The sequence below is a fragment of the Antedon mediterranea genome, chromosome 8 (assembly GCF_964355755.1).
Source record: "Antedon mediterranea chromosome 8, ecAntMedi1.1, whole genome shotgun sequence".
Taxonomy (NCBI): Eukaryota; Metazoa; Echinodermata; class Crinoidea; order Comatulida; family Antedonidae; genus Antedon; species Antedon mediterranea.
Genome location: NC_092677.1, coordinates 28154666 through 28172727, shown reverse-complemented (window position 1 = coordinate 28172727; position 18062 = coordinate 28154666). Strand labels below are relative to the sequence as shown.

At 34.2% G+C, this 18062-nt stretch overlaps 1 protein-coding gene and 1 long non-coding RNA gene across 3 annotated transcripts in view; both read right to left on the bottom strand.

The window, feature by feature from the left end:
* LOC140056743 (1,25-dihydroxyvitamin D(3) 24-hydroxylase, mitochondrial-like) overlaps window positions 1-18062 on the bottom strand; it is a 50724-nt gene that overhangs the window by 9352 nt on the left and 23310 nt on the right. The window contains exon 1 of one of the 2 annotated variants that reach the window (XM_072102218.1): window positions 3520-3675. The exons of the other annotated variant lie outside the window; for it this stretch is intronic. The gene's annotated coding sequence lies outside the window, so the exon portion shown is untranslated. Of the gene's footprint in view, window positions 1-3519; window positions 3676-18062 lie in introns of those variants that run through there. 2 annotated transcript variants of the gene reach the window in all.
* LOC140057012 (uncharacterized) lies at window positions 7900-9630 on the bottom strand. Its single transcript, XR_011846854.1, has 3 exons — window positions 9363-9630; window positions 8617-8827; window positions 7900-8507 (listed from the first exon to the last, which is right to left on the bottom strand). It is a non-coding gene; the product is annotated as an uncharacterized lncRNA (long non-coding RNA).

Sequence of the window (18062 nt, the reverse complement as noted above, 5' to 3'; positions counted from 1 at the left end):
GGTAAAATACTTCTTTCAACAAGTTTTTTTTTTTTTTTAAGGCACGTGTTCTCTTCTGCTGTGATACCCTCAATAAAGACGATTAACACTTGCGAATGAATGCCTTTCACAAATGAGATAATTTAGGCGTAAACAAATTACTTATTTTGCAGCATTTACTCGCGACAATATTTCTTTATACATTTTACAAGGAACGGTAGAAAAACACTTTACAGCGGAAACGAAATGTATACATTTTTAGGGCTGATGAATGTTGGTTTTAGCAGAGATTAAACCACCCAGGCCAAATACTTATGCCAATTTAAGTACAAATAATATGCTCATCAATATAGAATATGTTTGGATTTTTCTTTTTTTTCCAGCAATAAAAGACTTTTTTTAGCAAACATGTAGTAGGGTAGGGACCTACTATATATTTCATTTTTAATCGTTTATTTTATGTTTGTTTTAGATGCTTGAGTTTCTTATTAAGCTGCCATTTCTTGTATTTTGTAATTAATAATGGTTGTGACCACTAATTACCTTCAAGCACCGCAATGCTTCAACTTGTACAAACTACAAAGCGAACCAGTTGTCATATAATGTAATTAAATTATTATATTAGTGCCGGAAGCGGGGTCAAACGGTCTCGGTTCCACTATATTCTAAAAATGTACCATGTGTGTGTAATGAGTGCCGTGAGCAAGCAGGTTCTCGTACTAAACTAAGTTTATAACCCTCTTTCTTTCATCTCAGGCCCTGTGTGTGATAAGTGTTAGAACGTATGCACTAAATCGGTGGTGGCCCCATGAGCTGCACACACTGATTTCTGGTATGCAAGTGGGTTTGTTGAGAAAAAGTTTTAGATTTTTTCGTCAAATAAGAAAAACTGATATTTCGAGTGACCTGTAAACCAATGTTAGAAATGCAACAGCTTGATCCAAAGTAGATGAATATTTTGTATGGTAATATCAAATAATGATATCAGTCTTTTCATTCATTTAATTAATAGTTGCCTCTAAGCAAGATAAAATGATCGTAAAGTAATTTAGTATCGAGAACGAGCCGTTAAACTATTGTTTTCGAAAGCTTAAATGCACGAGGAATTTAAAATAAAAAAGTAACAAATGTTATACTGTTTTTTTCCTCTTTAAATCATGTCTATGGGAATACTAGAAACAACTCACAAACTTAAGGAAAGCAGAATGCATGAGTAAGACTAGATTATCTATTTATAAACAAGAATAACAACTGTCGTTTGATTCAAAAAGTTGTGACTCAAGTCTGGGACCAGTTCAACCAAACATATTAAAACCAGACGTTTTCTCATGTTTTAAAGATATTTATATTTAACCCACAAATGGATCACCTTATCGATCTTGCCAACTAACTACCAACTGTTTTCAATATGATCCCTAAACCTTACGTAAACTACCAATACTAAAACATTTCTATTTATATCACATGTATGTTTTTTTCTAACAAGCTATAAAGCAAGTTCTTGAGAAGAGCCCTCTACTTACAAAAGTGTCTTCCTAAAGTAGTACAAACGCTTATTGAGAAATATTACTGGATCATAAAAGTAACATAGCAAACATTTTAAATCTGATTTATAAGAAAGAAACTCGCGATATGCACCAAATTTCAAAATTTGTCTTGAAAAAAAGGTTATACAATTTTAATCTTTTATACAATTCAGTCAGTTATTAAACTGTACTTCAGAACTTTTGAGAAGATAGCACAATGGGTTGCTTTTTATACCTGGTGCCAGTGATACTAAATGCCCCCGATTCAAACCTATGCTATATTACTACAAGTAAAAATACTACAGTTCACGGGTCTATTATGTAAACAAACCTTGGTGAATACAAGAGAGAGAAAGTCTGAACGAATTCCTCAAGCTAACCCATAGAAATAATCCTTTATTCTTAATATGGCCAGAGGAAACCCAGGCCAGGTTTATAAATAAAGTACTTACAAGCAGTTTGTAAAGAGAAATTCTTCAACTAACCTTTATCAATGGATGAACTAACAATTGAATTGAAGTCATGTTTTGCTAATATGATGGTGGGCAAGGTACGGAGTGAAGAGTAAAGATAATCTGTATATCTTTGGTGTTAACGGACTCTGAATTTACAGATCACATCAATATAGACAATATTCAATATTTATTTGAATAGGAGAGCCGATTTTATCGACCAGAATCAGGAGTTAAAGTTCAAACAATGTGTTTTGATAAGTACTCCTGCTTTCGAGTTATACATTATTTTTACGAGGTATTTTTCTCACTTGGGATAATTGGTTTACTGTGTTTTGTTAGGTAATCAAGATCGAGTGAATCTCACATTTACGTAAAGAACTTCATAAACCCGCTGATCTCAACAGGTGTTTCATGCTAGGAGTAAGTTTACCAACCTGCAAAAAACTTAACCTTATATACCTTATCTTACAAACTAATTTAAATCTTTAAAAAGCATGAAATGTCCGTGCTAGATATTGTTGCATTCTTGGTCTGTATAGTGTGCTTGCATTAAAGAATTACATAATGTGAATTTTAATCAATTTTGAAAATGGTCTTGAATATGGATTTGATGGTTTTAAGTTCACAGCATCCCGCTGATGATTTAATTCATCAAGATATTTAGCCCGAGGCGTACAATTTCAGGTTGAAATTGAGTACATGGGGGCTATATTATATAGGAAAAATACTATTTAAAAATTATAACAGGGAAAATGGAAATATCACATATATCTAAACTTTACGGTAAATTCTACTTAGGCCTATGAAATATATTATGTTTAGAGAAAGTGGAAAACTTCACAATTATAATATTAGCCTGAGCCTCTAAATTTACTAAGTATTTCTCTTAGAGAAAGTGGAAAAAGAAATACCATAGTAGTCTAACTTTTTTGTAGCTCATGTCTTTTGGAAAAGAAAATTGGCCAACTACCGTAAATACAAAACATGTCAAAGAAACATCAAAATACTTAACTTTTGTAACTATAACTACTTGATCAGAGAAAGGTGAAATTGGCTTAACTAACTACCCGATTTAAATAAAAAGGATTACTCAAAGAAACAAGATCATTATTAAAATGTTTTTGAATATGAACAATATTCATAAATATTAATTAATTGAATTATGTTTATAAATATTTAAATATATTTTTTGTCTCCTCTTGTTTTAATTGCTAAGTCGTAGATTTAATACTGAACAAAACTGATGTGTATTCTTTATCAGAAACTCCAAAATCGATCGATAAACTTTCAAAATGTCTTTAAGAAATGATAAATATTTTAGCTTTTGCAGCTGTACATCTTATACAATAATCAGCTACAAAAATAACCCAGTGCAACCAAGTCAATCGATTCGACTGAAAACAATAGAACAAGACGGTGCTATGTAAATGTAAGCACTTGAAATAAGAACTAGAGTGTTTGTTTGAATACAAGGGACCTACCCCTGGTACATGCACCACATACATAGTAACATCTGCATGTAAATCAAAACAATAGTCATACAAAGTAATATACACTACCTTATTATATGAATCAATAGATAGTTTGTATGAGTCCTAGAAGATATTAGTCCAGTTGCAGATAAAAGAGCAAAAGTTTTCCGTTAGCTGGTGACAAGAAGGAGGACCCAATAGATGACGTGAGCGAGGCGGCACACAGTGGCTCACTGAATACAATCTGGCAATAAGCGAATTTATATACACATGTTCATACTGACCTCGCTTCGGTAGCTTATAAAGGTCACAGATCTAGCTGTAACTATGTACTGCGGTAAGGTCACTGACCGCCGAATCTAAAGATAAGTTCATACAGATTTAAGCAGAATACTGAAGCGTGTCCAACTATTGTCGCAAATCACAACCGTCAAACAACGTATACAAGCGAACAATTATACATGTTACATTGGACCAATCAAAACACGCGTTTGTTCAATAGTATAATACAGACTCCTCCTTGTAGTCTAATTGTTAGATAGCATGCACGCATGTCAGAATATCTGTCATTTTTTAAAAACCAATTATCCTCCTGATTTCCAAACAAATAACCGAATATAGGTCTTACTTTAATATAGAAATGCATTATGTAATTATGATACATACAACTCTGCGGTAAATTTACAAGTAAATGAACTGAACCCTAAAACTTATACTGATCCACAGAGTATGATATTTATTTGTGTTTACAAACAAGATTGTGAAAGGTTTATGAATAATAGTGTTGATGGGTAATATTTAGTTTGCTCAACAATAGATTGGAAGGATAAATAAAGGGACTAGCATCTATTTTAAATTTGTTTAAATGAATGTAAAATAACAAAGTGTCAATGATCGAAACCACACAAATTACACTTCACCTGTGTCGTCATCATCGGAAATTCCTAATCAAATAATTGCTTTATTAGATTTTAACGTATAGGATATAAACTAATATGCATATTCCAGTGGCAGCGTAGGCCTACCCCACAAAATTATACCTTAGGAAATTAAGTATGCACTTGCCGATTGGATGGTTTACTTATCTGATCATTTTGATTAATTAATTTATATGAAAACTCAAGGGTCTTCTAAAAAAAAAATTATATTATTATATTAATATTAGTTGCAACAAGACAATTACACAACTCAATCGGACAAATCCCCCGGGAGATTTGTCGATAGTCAGCGAGTGCCCGAGGCAAATCTGAAACGAGCAACGACGAATATGACGTCACGGGAAATCCTGGGTATAACTGGGCTACGCATTTATAAGAAAATTGTACGTGACGTCATCCGATCCTCAGCGAGGAATTCACAGAATAAGAAGTACTGTTCTGTGGGTTGTATTATATTGTTGTGCATTCTATTCTAAGAGCTTGCAATGATTAAGAATTAAAGAATAAATGAATGAATCAATATATTTTTTTGATAATTAAAAATGATATATTAAACAAAGAAAAAACACCAACGCTGAATAAAGGCTACCGTACCTATACTGTGATACAATTATGTGTAAAAACCATGAACTAAATAAAAACAACATCCAAAACATTCTTTTTTCCAGGCTGCGTGCTTAGTAGAGAAAAACGATATTACCAACACCATAATAATCCTAATAATTGACACAGATCTTGTTAAATTAGCATAATTATAGCAGTTTTACTTTGCACATAAATACATCAACACAGTAAAATACAATTTAAATAAACATATGCTTACAGTATATTAACCTTTACCAAATTAAAAGAACTGATGTATCTAGTACTGCAGTGCTATCAATAAATTCTAAAATATAGAACATGGAAGTTAAGCGGTTATCGAACTCGGACAGCAACACAAGGCTCCAGGGGTTTTGTTAATGACAACAGAACTCATCTGTCGCCCCGGGTTAGTCTTCTTCCTCTGCTAAATATATCATAAAACATATTGGATTGTCATATTTTTTAGAAGTATATATAATATCATTTCCTTTATTAGCAGATTTTAATCATCACAAGAAAATTAATCCAGTTATATTTTTATGATCAAAACACAATTAACCGTGCCGGAAATTATGATTATCGTAAAAAAATTATTTAATATTTTTTCACAAAAGGGTATTGATCTGGTGGCCATAACGTCACGTGACTCATAATTCATAACAATGTTGTTGTATGGCTGACAGCCAAGTTATAAATATAAGCCTACTGGCATTCATTACCGTGTATTATGCATGTGTTACATTGTGTTACGTGGATTGTTCTAGATTGCTAATATAAAAACTATAATATATCTTAATTTAACTTAAAAGAGAGAAACTGTGTAAGTGTAACCGTAGCGTAGTGTAATTTCTTCCTAAAAATTTAGTAAATTCTGCTTAAAAAATAAGCAAGCTTTATATTATTAAATAACCACTTATTTACAGAGTTGATATGAATGCGGGTTATTGTCCGAGTATGGTCAGAAGCACGCCAGCCTCGGGCTTCGACTGTTTCATTGGACATGTTGACCATCTTGGGGTTAACGCACTACGGTCATTGCAAGGACCCTGTGTCGTAGTAACACCTAGAAATATCAGGTTTAAATAAAGCATTCATAGCTGATCTAACATCATACGTTGAAATGAACAAGATATTAAGAGGCTACAGTTTAAATAACGGCGAATATGACAATTTTAGACACGGATTCCGCGCTCGTAGAGACGCAACGAAAGGACGTACGCGCAACGCAAGCGAGTTGACCAATGACAAGCCACCGTTCGAATAATCCATCGCTTGTGATTGGTCAAATCATTTACGTTGCGTTACGTTCTTGTGTTGCGTCACTAGTGGGAAGCAAGCTTTAGAGTTCACCAAACACGTCGATAACTTTAGGTAATAAATTTTAAAATCACTTTTATGTGTATATGTTATTGGTTTAAAATGTTTAATTATTCTACATAAAATCGAAGCACAGCGTGTTCAATTATAATTTTTGTGGTGACTTTTATAATTTTGGGTCAACCAAAATGCTGATATTAGATAAGAACCATGTGTGTAGACTTTTCCAGCGGAAGAGCTATTATTTATGGGATGTTTTTACTCCATAGAAAGGATCCAATTGGCGTGCTCTGGGACCCGATGGTACCTCCATCGGGGAATGAGCCACGGTGAATGTTTGAACCAGTGTATGTCCCGGTAACAACATCAATATACCCCCTAAATAAAAAGGTCTCCCACTGGACAGAATTTGTTAAACTTGTTCGTATCAACAAATATCGGAGAATGTATGACAGTATAATATCAAATGTTACGTGTTATATTTGTTTAATTAATATTATTATTCGGGAGCGGCTTTTCCCTGTGAGTTATTTTTCAAACGGCAAACTTAACGTCTAGAGCTTGTTCGTTAATAACACGGCAGGTGTGTTTTCTCCCGCATACACATATAATTTTTTTGTCGCTTTCTTTCGACCAATTGAATGTTGTCGCGATTTCGATCAATGTCCAACTACTGTGTTTCCGGTCTTTTCCGCCTGAATCCAATCTCAGTATCACAAAGCTGGGCCAATTTCAGTTTTAACTGCAAAGTGTGTTTCGTCTCTCACTGACATTTGACTTTCTCCATCCCATGGCCTGAAAGTTCACAACCTTCTGGCAATTTTCTTATTAAGTCAATAATGAAGTCGATTGGATATAAAAAATTAACATTCTTAAGCAACAGAAAATGTAGACTAAAAGCAGAAAGTATAACCATGTTGGAAAACTAATTTGTATTTTACAAACTAATACAAATTTATCCTCATGATATACTGTACTAATTCATGTTGAGTTAGTTTACGCTTCGTATACACTAGGCCTAATCATTGCTACAGTAATTGCCAATGATTAAAAAAGTTTTTCAAAAAATGAAATTTGGTGAGGTTTTGTCAAATGCAATGTACCAGACACTTAAGAATCAACTAAGTGTGACGCCGTCTTGTCTCCTCTTATAAAAACTTGTTCAATAGTTCACTTAACAAGACAAATACCAAAAACAGTAATTATGAATTAAGCACCCAATATAAAAAACATGGTTTTGAGTGAACAAACTTTAAGTAGCAAGTGTATTTTGTTAAACTTTCAAGTGCTTTTATTGTAACTTTGGCTCACCAGCTCACAGTACACCACATCATGTTTGTGAGAATCAACTATTTGTTCGCTTCGGATTCAAATTTCATATTTTCAGCGTCATAAACCTCTTGAACCGTCAAAACAAGCATGAATTTTGAGTAAACAATAATTTTTTTTTCATTTACATTACAAGATTACTTCCGATCTGAGACTATTTCGGACGTTCAACGTAAACCCTTTTGTGTATTTTTAATCAGGTGTCACGAAACGGTTATCGTTTGGTAATTGATCCGATAGAATCAGAATTGTTTACCGTCGGGTCTCATCATCCAGAAAAGTTGTACACACTAAAAAAAAAAGGTGCAAATCTCTACCTAAAAAGGTGCAAACCGATGCAACAATAGCAGCTCCCTTTAAGGTGCACAACTGCACCTTTGACGGAAGGTGCAATTTTGAACCCTGATAAAGGGTGCTATAATGCTCCTTTGGAGTTCACATTTGCACCATATAAGGTGTAATTTTCTACCCTAAAAGGTGCAAACTAAATGCAACAATAGCAGCTCCCCAAAGGAGCAAAATTCAACCTCTAAATAAAGGTGCAACTTTACACCCTAATAAAAGGTTCAATAATGCTCCTCTAAGATTCAAATTTCTGTTAAAAAGGTGCACAAATAAAAATCACTAAAATACAAAAAATATTGATTAAGCTTTGTATAATTTTATTCAACTTTAAAACATTACATTATTCAATTCAACTGCTGAATTAATGGATGGCAATTACCAGTCTCTGCACCTTAAATAGAGTGTGGCCATCTCTTCTCAAACCAACAATAGGCCTATTGTTAAAATTATCTAATGATGACATCTTTGGCAGTATTTTCTTGTTATCCCCATATATCTGAAACAGTGTTCTTGATGTCTGGTTCACCTTTTCCGAACATTTTCACCTGATTATGTACTTTCCTAAAAAGCATGAAATAGGAAGGGAAACTATTATATTAATATTATCATTAATATGACAACATCATACAATACATTATTGACATTGTTCTGATTTTTAAAGTCAAATTACCTTGACCACATGCTTCACATACTTTAAAGTATGTTCCTCTCCCTTTCCTCAGCTCGTAGTATAGTAGGCCCTATATACTAGAGTATTACAGTACATGTGGTCACATTTCTTTCTCCTTTTCTGAACATCTTTATTGCTGCTGATTAGAGCAGAGGTGCTCTTTCATGTTTTAAACTTATTTTATCCCTCCATGACATCATGTAGGCTGTAACTATAATTAAAAATAATGATAATGTGTATAAGAATTTAACATAGGCCTACTAGGCCTAATAATACCCAGCTACTGTAATAACTAATATTAATAACTAGGCCCTTGGCCTGCCTAGCTAGGCCTATTATTAATTATAGGCCATAGCCGGCTAGCTAGGCCTAGGACTGCTTTTAATTAAGTTTAAGGTCTAGGCCTAGCCTACCTAGTAACCTAGCATAGCTAGCCTATTATGCCTAACCTACTAGCTAGACCCAGGTAAGTAGGCTAGGCCTGGTCTAGGACTAGCCCCCGCCCGAAAGGCTACTGTAGGCTAAGTAGGCCTCTAGACTGCCTACTTTAGGCTTAACCTAGCCTAGGCCTAGGCCTAATAGAGGCCGCCTAGATAGGCTACTAGGTAGGAGGCCTCTAGCTAGCCATATTTATTTATTTAGCTATCATTTTTAAGTTTTAGGCCTAGCCTAGGCTTATAGGCCTATACAATAATTAATCTAATAAAAACAACCAAACTACATGCCTATAAAGCTTCGTTACTTACTTTTAACAGCTATCCTACACTGGAGAGGTGTGGGAGCTAGGCCTAGTTTAATTTTATAGCCTGATTTTTTGGGCGCAAACTCCTCAATTCAAACTGCATGTTTAACAACCGCACGCGCTTAAAATTATTGTTCAATTCCTGTTTCAAATAAATTTAGAACAGATGCCTACATTATGATATTAGATATTCTAATAATATTGTTAAATATGAAAGAAAAGTTTACTTATTCTAGACTTAAGCAAACCAGAGTAAATAACCTCTGAAATTCAATATTTTAACAATTGTTTACAGACATCTTGCGTGCGCATACGGTACGAAAATTGTACAAAAAGGTGCTATTATGCACCTTTTAACTGATGTTAAACCTTATAGGGTGCCCAGTTGAACCTTTGAATGTATCATGTTAAAGGTATTAAACTTTAATTTTCAGTTACAAGCCAGCGACTTTCTAATGTTCCGTAAAAAAAAGATTTGTTCGAATTCCGATAGCTGTCCCCACAAACCTATCTATTATTATTAATCTTTCTTATTTTTGTTTTAACTTACCACAATAATGTCATTCTAAAAAATTGTCCTTATCATCACCTTTTAAGCTTTTAGAAGCCCTAAGTTAAACATATCAAGAAGCGTTCATTAATCTAATAGGTCTTATTTGTCACACAGTCACCATGGCCTACTTGGGCCTTTGCAGTGCAGTTCTGCACCTTTTTATACTTGTCTGCATTTTTCGATATAAAAGGTGCAAAAATAAACCTTTTATGAACTCTGCACCATTTTATGAGAAAAAGGCGCAAATTAGCACCCTTTTATAGGTTTGTACCTTTTATTGCACCTTTAGTTTTAAGTGTGTACAGACGGTAATATTAATAGCAACAAAAAACCAACTAAACCATTTTAACAAAATGAAGTCTAAAATCTGGGATTGTAAAGCTATTATCAATCGGATCATTATTAATTGAGTGTTTTATCTATTTTTGTTCAGCCTCGTAAACAAAAGTATGCTACAGGATTATTTTAAATCCCTTAGCAATTACAAAAAGGTTACAAACTATCAAACTTGTAATCATATCGGGATAGAATTGATTCAAAATATTGCAATCAATTCTAAAATAACACATGTGGGCGATACGACCAGTCGCAGCATTAGACCTAGGCCTAATTATAAGCATATTAAACAGCAGACAAAACCACCCCGATGGGACAGGCATAATGCTCGAACGCAATGATAGTTTTATTAAATGACGTCACTACTGTCATAAATGCGCATGACATTGTACATAATGGATGATTTAAAATTTAAATAAACGGAAGTCATTATTTCAATCAATAAGTCATATCAATAATCAATTATTAAACTAATATCAATCAATAACATAATACAAAAAAAAAACTTTTTCGTCATGAGTGTCAATTCATGGAGAAATCTCTATGGTCGATTCAATTACCGTATTGACCAATTCCACTTAAACAGTCGTAAAACAATGAATATAAATGGTTAGGATATATTGTTAATTCACACTACGGGGTACCGTTACAGGTAAACACATCATAAATAATGTGAGCGATGTCGCGAACAGCACAACACGGTTATAGATATTTTGTAAAAGGTGAAGTTTGACGGAAATGTAGAACTAAAGCATTAATGTACAATAAAGAACGTGGAAATACGTACTGGCCTTATTACACCCTTCCCTGCTTATGTTGCAATGATAGTAAAATGTAAAAAATCAGATGTAGGGGCGAATTGTGAGAGTTCAGTATTCTAACCAGAACATGTGAGGTTTGGTGACAAAATCATTGTTAGTTAAATGACGTAATATCGTACCGCGCCCCACCAGGATGACGGTGCAACGCAACCACAAACCACTCGTGTACAAACCGAGACCAAATAGGTAAACTTACATTAACTTACGTTAACTTACATTACCTTACGTTTACTTACGTTAACTTACATTAACTTACGTTAAGTTACATTAAATTACGTTAAGTTACATTAACTTACATTAAATTAGGTTAACTTACATAACTTATGTTAACTTATTACATAACTTATGTTAACTTACATAACTTACGTTAACTTACATAAAACTTACATTAATTCGACGTAATTTCATTGACTGAAAATTCTACACTTTGTATATAAACAAACATAAAATATTTGTTGTTTATGTTTCTATTTTTATCGGATCAACAAATGTGGCTATTCCTCGGATTGCGCTGAAACCCGATAGATCGGTTAAACTGAAAATAAACCTAAGTGGCCTTAATACATTTATTTTGGTTGTAATAAAATAGTTCAATAACACTAGAAACTGTTTGATGAACTGGAATACAAATGTATAAGTAAATATATAAAAGTATCTCTGATAAAGTGTGAACAAATTCTTTGAATGCTTTTTATCGGTCTTCGACCTCATACTATATAAAGAACCATTATACAGCTTGTATTGATATTATACAATATCGGCTTTATGCATACTGCATACCAGTACATTTTTTGTTCAAATATTATATTTTCTCCCACGAAATTTGTATTTGTTATACGTACTCAAGTTCAATGTTTTTCAGTTCAAATGTTAAGAGTCCAAATAAAGACTCCAACAAATTAAGAGAAAGGGGGACACAATGAAATCAGTAAGAAAACAAAACACATACAAAATGGCAAAAACTCAAACTCGTTTAATTTCATTTTCATTATTTCATTTATATTGTCATAGAGTAGTAAGACATAACAAAACGTAAAGTACAAAAGTTCAGCCAAATCCTGATAAAGGTAAGGTTCAAGTGTTTCACCAAAATGATAAAACATTTTTTTTTTTAAATATACAACGGATGTAATATCATTTTTATATACAGTATGATGAATAGTTAATTTTTGTTTAATGCGAACACAACAAGCAAAAGATCATCCTATGCGCTTGCAAGAAAAACCTCAAATGGCTGGATATAGGAACGACGATTGTTTATAGAAGAAAAGTAAATCTAAAAGAAAACGTTAAACTGGTGTTCTTTGTCTGTCTACACTATAAAACTTTATGTGACAAAAAAAATGTGATGTGCCCATATATGGACATGATGATGTCATATCACTACCATATTTGGGCATTTCAATACCATATTTGGGCACATCGCACTAGTTTGATAGTGTAGACAGAGCTTTAGACCAGGGCGTACGGAACCCCACGATACACCTGCGGTGCAGAAAATAGAATTTTCAGTAGGCGAAAGAGTGACGTATAACGATTGAAGGTTTATACTTTCCGCCGTGTTTGCGTGTGAGCGTTAAAAAAAGACAAGAATAGTGGTAATGGCCCATTAAATAATTATTTTACTGACCTTCGTATCATATTTGATGTCAACGAACTCTAAAGCTGCAGCAGTCATTCGGTACCTGGACACAATTGTTATAAATGACATTGATAACACGTTATTGTTATATCAAGGCAAACCAATAGATTGCCTTGTTGGTTAGCGGTTCAAGTATTCCACAACGTATAGTAGTAGGACGTTGATGAAATTGTGGGTAATAGAATATTGTATGAGTAGGTCTAATGATATAACTACATTTTTAGTAAGCCTAATTTTATTAAATTGTAATGGGTATGTATGCCGGGATACCAAAACATTGATAGATGGATCAATCAATCAATCAAAATAACATCATAAACTAACGTAAATCTTACAATATACAGAAAAAATGAAGGAAGCACTGTTTTTAAAAAGCAGAGCTTGTGCTGAAAATGCCTATATATAAAATAATACTGAAAGATTGAATGCGTTGCAAGATCGCTTTTTCGTCATCTACGACGAGTCTCAGTGACGGAAACGCATAAACATCGTTTTGCTGCAGAAATAACTCTAAACCCCAAATAAAATACATGTAGCCTAGTAGGGCAAGTGAGTGCTCAAAAATACATACGTAATCCAACATCGAGTTTAGACAGTCTAGATTCGTGTATAAACTGTATACGAGTTGGGAGCCAGTATTCCATTTTTTTAAAGGGAATGGTCACTTTTGTACAGATAAACATGCGCAGTTTAGAGAGGCTTATCCCTGCGAATGATTGCTATTGCACATCGAACATGCGAAGTTTAGATTCTCGCGGTTTTTATTGGATGACTGCTAGGTGAAAGACGAGCACGCGATGCCGCGGAGTTTATATTGTAAACTTTATACGAGGTGAAGGGATTCCAATTTGTAGGGGATGACCGCCGCTTATACAGAGTAACCTTGGACTCGATTGCAGCGTATGACCTATTTTATTTGATTCTGATTATCAAGGAGCATTTATCACAACCACAGCAGCTAATTTCACTATCAATTTATGTAAACAGATACTGAAATAAGCTTTATCGCAATTCTACTTGTAGATGACACGCGAGACTTGTTTGTTTACTTAGACATAAACTTAAGACATTATCCTGTATATGCGCTGGTCGGGTATAATGTTCACAAAGTTACCGCAGAATTATTGCACCGGTTTTGTTATGTAACAATTCCTTTTAAAAAAACCACGTATAATATAACACATGACGTAACCGACTTTACTACGAACATTGACGTCAAACCGCTGGAAATTCAAGATTCGAAAGCATGAAAGAAGTTTGTTGACCCTAGGTAATGTCCGGAAGGTCACAACGTTTATTATTGTCATGTAATATTTAACGTGCGGCGGCATCGAAATACGGTATGACATTCGCAGCAGATAAGAACATAGTATCCCAGGGTTGTAAGACACGTGCTGTAAATAAAAGTTGACGTAAAAACCCAGCTAAGGTCACATAGGTCAACATAACACACTCGATCAATGCCAAGGTCAAATGTGATCAAACATAAGATTTAAAATCATTATTTTGTCATTCGGAAGAAAAGAAAACATGAGATGAATAAACATGTGGTTTGATATCGCAGAATGTAGGTCAAAATAAGATATTCATCATGATCAAATGTCAAAGTGCATTGCTTATATTTGCACTTTTTCTAATGGGTTGAAGCAAAGTTAAAGTCAATTTTTTTGGGGAGGTGGGAGGATTCAGTGCCCACGAACTGGCCTTGTTTATACAGCACTCTAATCATGGGGTAGGCGTCTCGAAAATAATGCTCTATTGTTAATGTCAATGTATTTATATAGCGCATACCACAAACAATATTGTCTGAATGCGCTGTGGATTAGATTTTACACTTTTCAACTACATGCTTCTCACGTCATGTCTATTCAGTCTGTGATCGATGATTCCATGTTGATGTTTTTGATAACTTGGAAATTCAGACCACCTAACTTCCATGCACGCTTTGTTCCACCTGTCTTTTACAGGTTTTAAGGAAAGGAGTGTCAGGGAAACAAATTACCAAAATCAAGAAATGTCTGGGGTGTCAGAGGGCTTGAATGTTTAAAAACACCGATAAACATTCTTTCGTCGATTACAAGAGACAAGCTATTTGTCATCACCTACGCCAAGCATTCGTTTAATTAAGATTGGTCCAATCAAACAAAACGTGAGTGCGTATCACGCAACGTAAGTGAGTTTACCAATCACAAGCGACGAATGATCTATCTCGCCGTGATTGTGCAACTTATTTACATTGCGCGTAAGTCCTTGTAGCGCGTCCTAGTGGGAACCAATACATCATTGATTGTTGACTACCGTATTTATATTTATATTAATAGCAAGCTCTAGTACAATGTATATCTAAATTCAAAACTTACTAAATGCACGCATGTTACTATTTATAGATCCAATAAATTTCAAACACAAACACTTTTAAACTGTGTGCTATTGATGAAATATTTATGCGTCTGGCTCGGTTCAACACCCGATATACTTTTATTAAAATACATATACAGAAGATCGTAAAAAAGTACATAATGTACGGGCTGTAGTTTCCCATTCAATGACCTCTGGAATTGATTTCAAGTCGATATTTTTGTAAATGCAATTATTTAATAATAATGTTTGCTTTTTATATACCGCCTAATGTTTTTCTATAGAAAGCTTTACACAAAAATGTCAATGAAATATCCCTTTTTTTGCTTGTTATAGCCTATGTTTAGATGTTTCCACTGAGCCAATGAGATCAATGGTATATTCAAGGAATTAGTTACAATTTGAAGGAACCACAATGTATTAACTTATGTTAAAAATAATAATTTTAAAGAGAACTGAGCAAACATGGCGATTTAATGATAAGATTACTATCTACATGGGAAGAAGTAACATTTGAATTTCACAACAAAACTATCGAAAGGCTGATGTTGATGTATTTTGTCACGTGGTACCGGGGTGAATGACATCAATGGTAATCCCACCAATACAATGAGGGGATTTCCCTAATCGAATAGATTTAAAACGAGAAATGGAATGCGAGTATAATGCGGATCCAAAATCTGATTAAGAGGTTTTGGTCAAAAAACAATATTTTAAAAAACGAATATGAAAAAGTGTACAATCAGACACGATCTTCTTCTTATCCACATTTTACTTTAGGTTGAGAAAAATTCAAAACAATTATGATCGACTGCTTAAGGCCTACAGATATGTAACCAAGCATTGCTGTTCCAGGAAAATGTATCGATGCATGTATGAGCGCGAATTTCAATTCAAAATGGTAGCCAGGCCTATTCACATTAATTAGGCCTACAGTTAGTCACTACATTGAGTGGGATTAAAGTAGCACCTATTCGAAATATAATGTTAACTTAACTTGACGTAAGTCCTCGACTTTGTATCGGTTGTGGTTGTGAAATTCCGAAAAAAGGGATGTTAATTTAATGCAAAGTACATCATTTAATGGTTCAGTACTTTTTAATGCGATTTTTTGTAAATCTTCTCACGTAGGCTACGTCTAGGCCTATTTGATCATTTTAAATTGCACCAAAATTAGAACAGCTACAAATAAGATTTTGTATAAAACATATTTTCTACATAAAAATAGAAAACAGCAAGTTATGACAAAAAGTGGGCTAGACTTGTCACCAAACATCTGTAATTATTTTGTTATATTTTTCCAGTTATATGAAAATCAATAAATATACAAAAATATTCTTTATAAATATTTAAGTCGAAATGCTGTCTATAACCTATATAGACTTATTATAAACGTCCCTATGTCAATTGATTGTGTCGATGTACATTGGCGTCTTTATGAACTTATCTTGGAGATGAGTATGTGGACCTAATGGAGGAACTTTAAACAAATTAATGTTAAGGCCCCACAAGTTGTTAAAAACCAAGGAATGTTGTATTAGGTGGGACTATTTCTAAGAAAGATTATGAAGCTACGTTTAATCATTTCTGTACCATTGACCGATTTCAAGTGCATTGGGGAATGGGTTATGATACTTGGTATTGAGGGCCTATACCATTGGAACATACGGTATAAATGGTACGTTGAATGCCCGTGTCCGCCAATTTTCTTTCAACGCGCGCGAAACTTGAAGTCAACGGTGTAACGGCCGGCACACTCTGCCACAAGAAATCATTGAGACAGACACGAAAGATTAAATCTGTCGACCGACCGGCAATGCATATGTCATAATTCATACTAATGTACATAGTTTGAAATAATTCTTAGTATTTTTCTTCCCAGCGGTATGCGTCAAACCCCTGTGAAGTTTTCTGACGTTTACACAAAACCAATGAACTTTTAAACTGTTAATATTGGCCTGTGCAATTAATGCTCAACGCGAAAGAAACCAAGCGACATTCTTCGTACTTTCTCGTAACTTATTTTCCGTTACAATATTTTCTTTGCGTTAAGAAATTCTTGTTGACGCGCCAGGTGTTACGATCCTGGCGCGTTTAACACTCTTGACTACTTGGAACGGGACAATCGCCGAGTTGAACGTGTTTAAACCAGGGTTTGTGCACTAGAATACAGATCAACAACCCAGGCCAATGAATTGGTTGTTTAAAGAAGCTAAATAGATTCCCATGGGGTTGAATGTGCGATATGAACGGTAGCAATGGAGGCCACACATGCGGTATGAGTGTGAAAGCCCTGCTACCCAGCGGGTAAGAATATACCGTATTCATTCTGATGCAATGTCAACAAGGAATCCGGTGATGACCCTAATGCTGTAACGGCCTATAATGTTTGTTATAGGTAAGAGGTCAATCAACCTTTGACTCATTCTACCATCAACATATTGCTAATTTCGATCGCTATAGAGGTGTCTATGAACATTGCTATAATGAATGTAATTAACGCCTCTGTCGTCGTCGGTAACTATTACTATGTTCTCTGTCAATAGCGACAATGACCCTTCATTCATTGTTTGTGTTCGTCATCATCACTATACATAATAATAACCGCTACATTTGACGTATAGTAATCATAATGACAGACCATCCATCACAAAGTTTTCGCAGTCTCATCATTTTTTGTTTATTAAACTTAAAGCTTAAAATTAAAGTAAAAAATCCATTAGCATATTTACTAGTCGTGGAACAAAACTGTAATGGATACTTTTATCTTATTGGTCAGAAGTATGATGACAAAATAGAGTAACGTCATATCGTCATCAGCAACGAACGTTACCAATATTGGTAATACTCATAAACCATGGGGTTAAAAACAATGGTTTAATTGACTCGTAATACACGCTGGTAACCCATATAATCTTCCATGATCAGTGGCTAACGGATATAAGCGCTCACTGGCTAAACCCAGGGGGTTCCGGAGCTTAGGGGGGCCCCTGA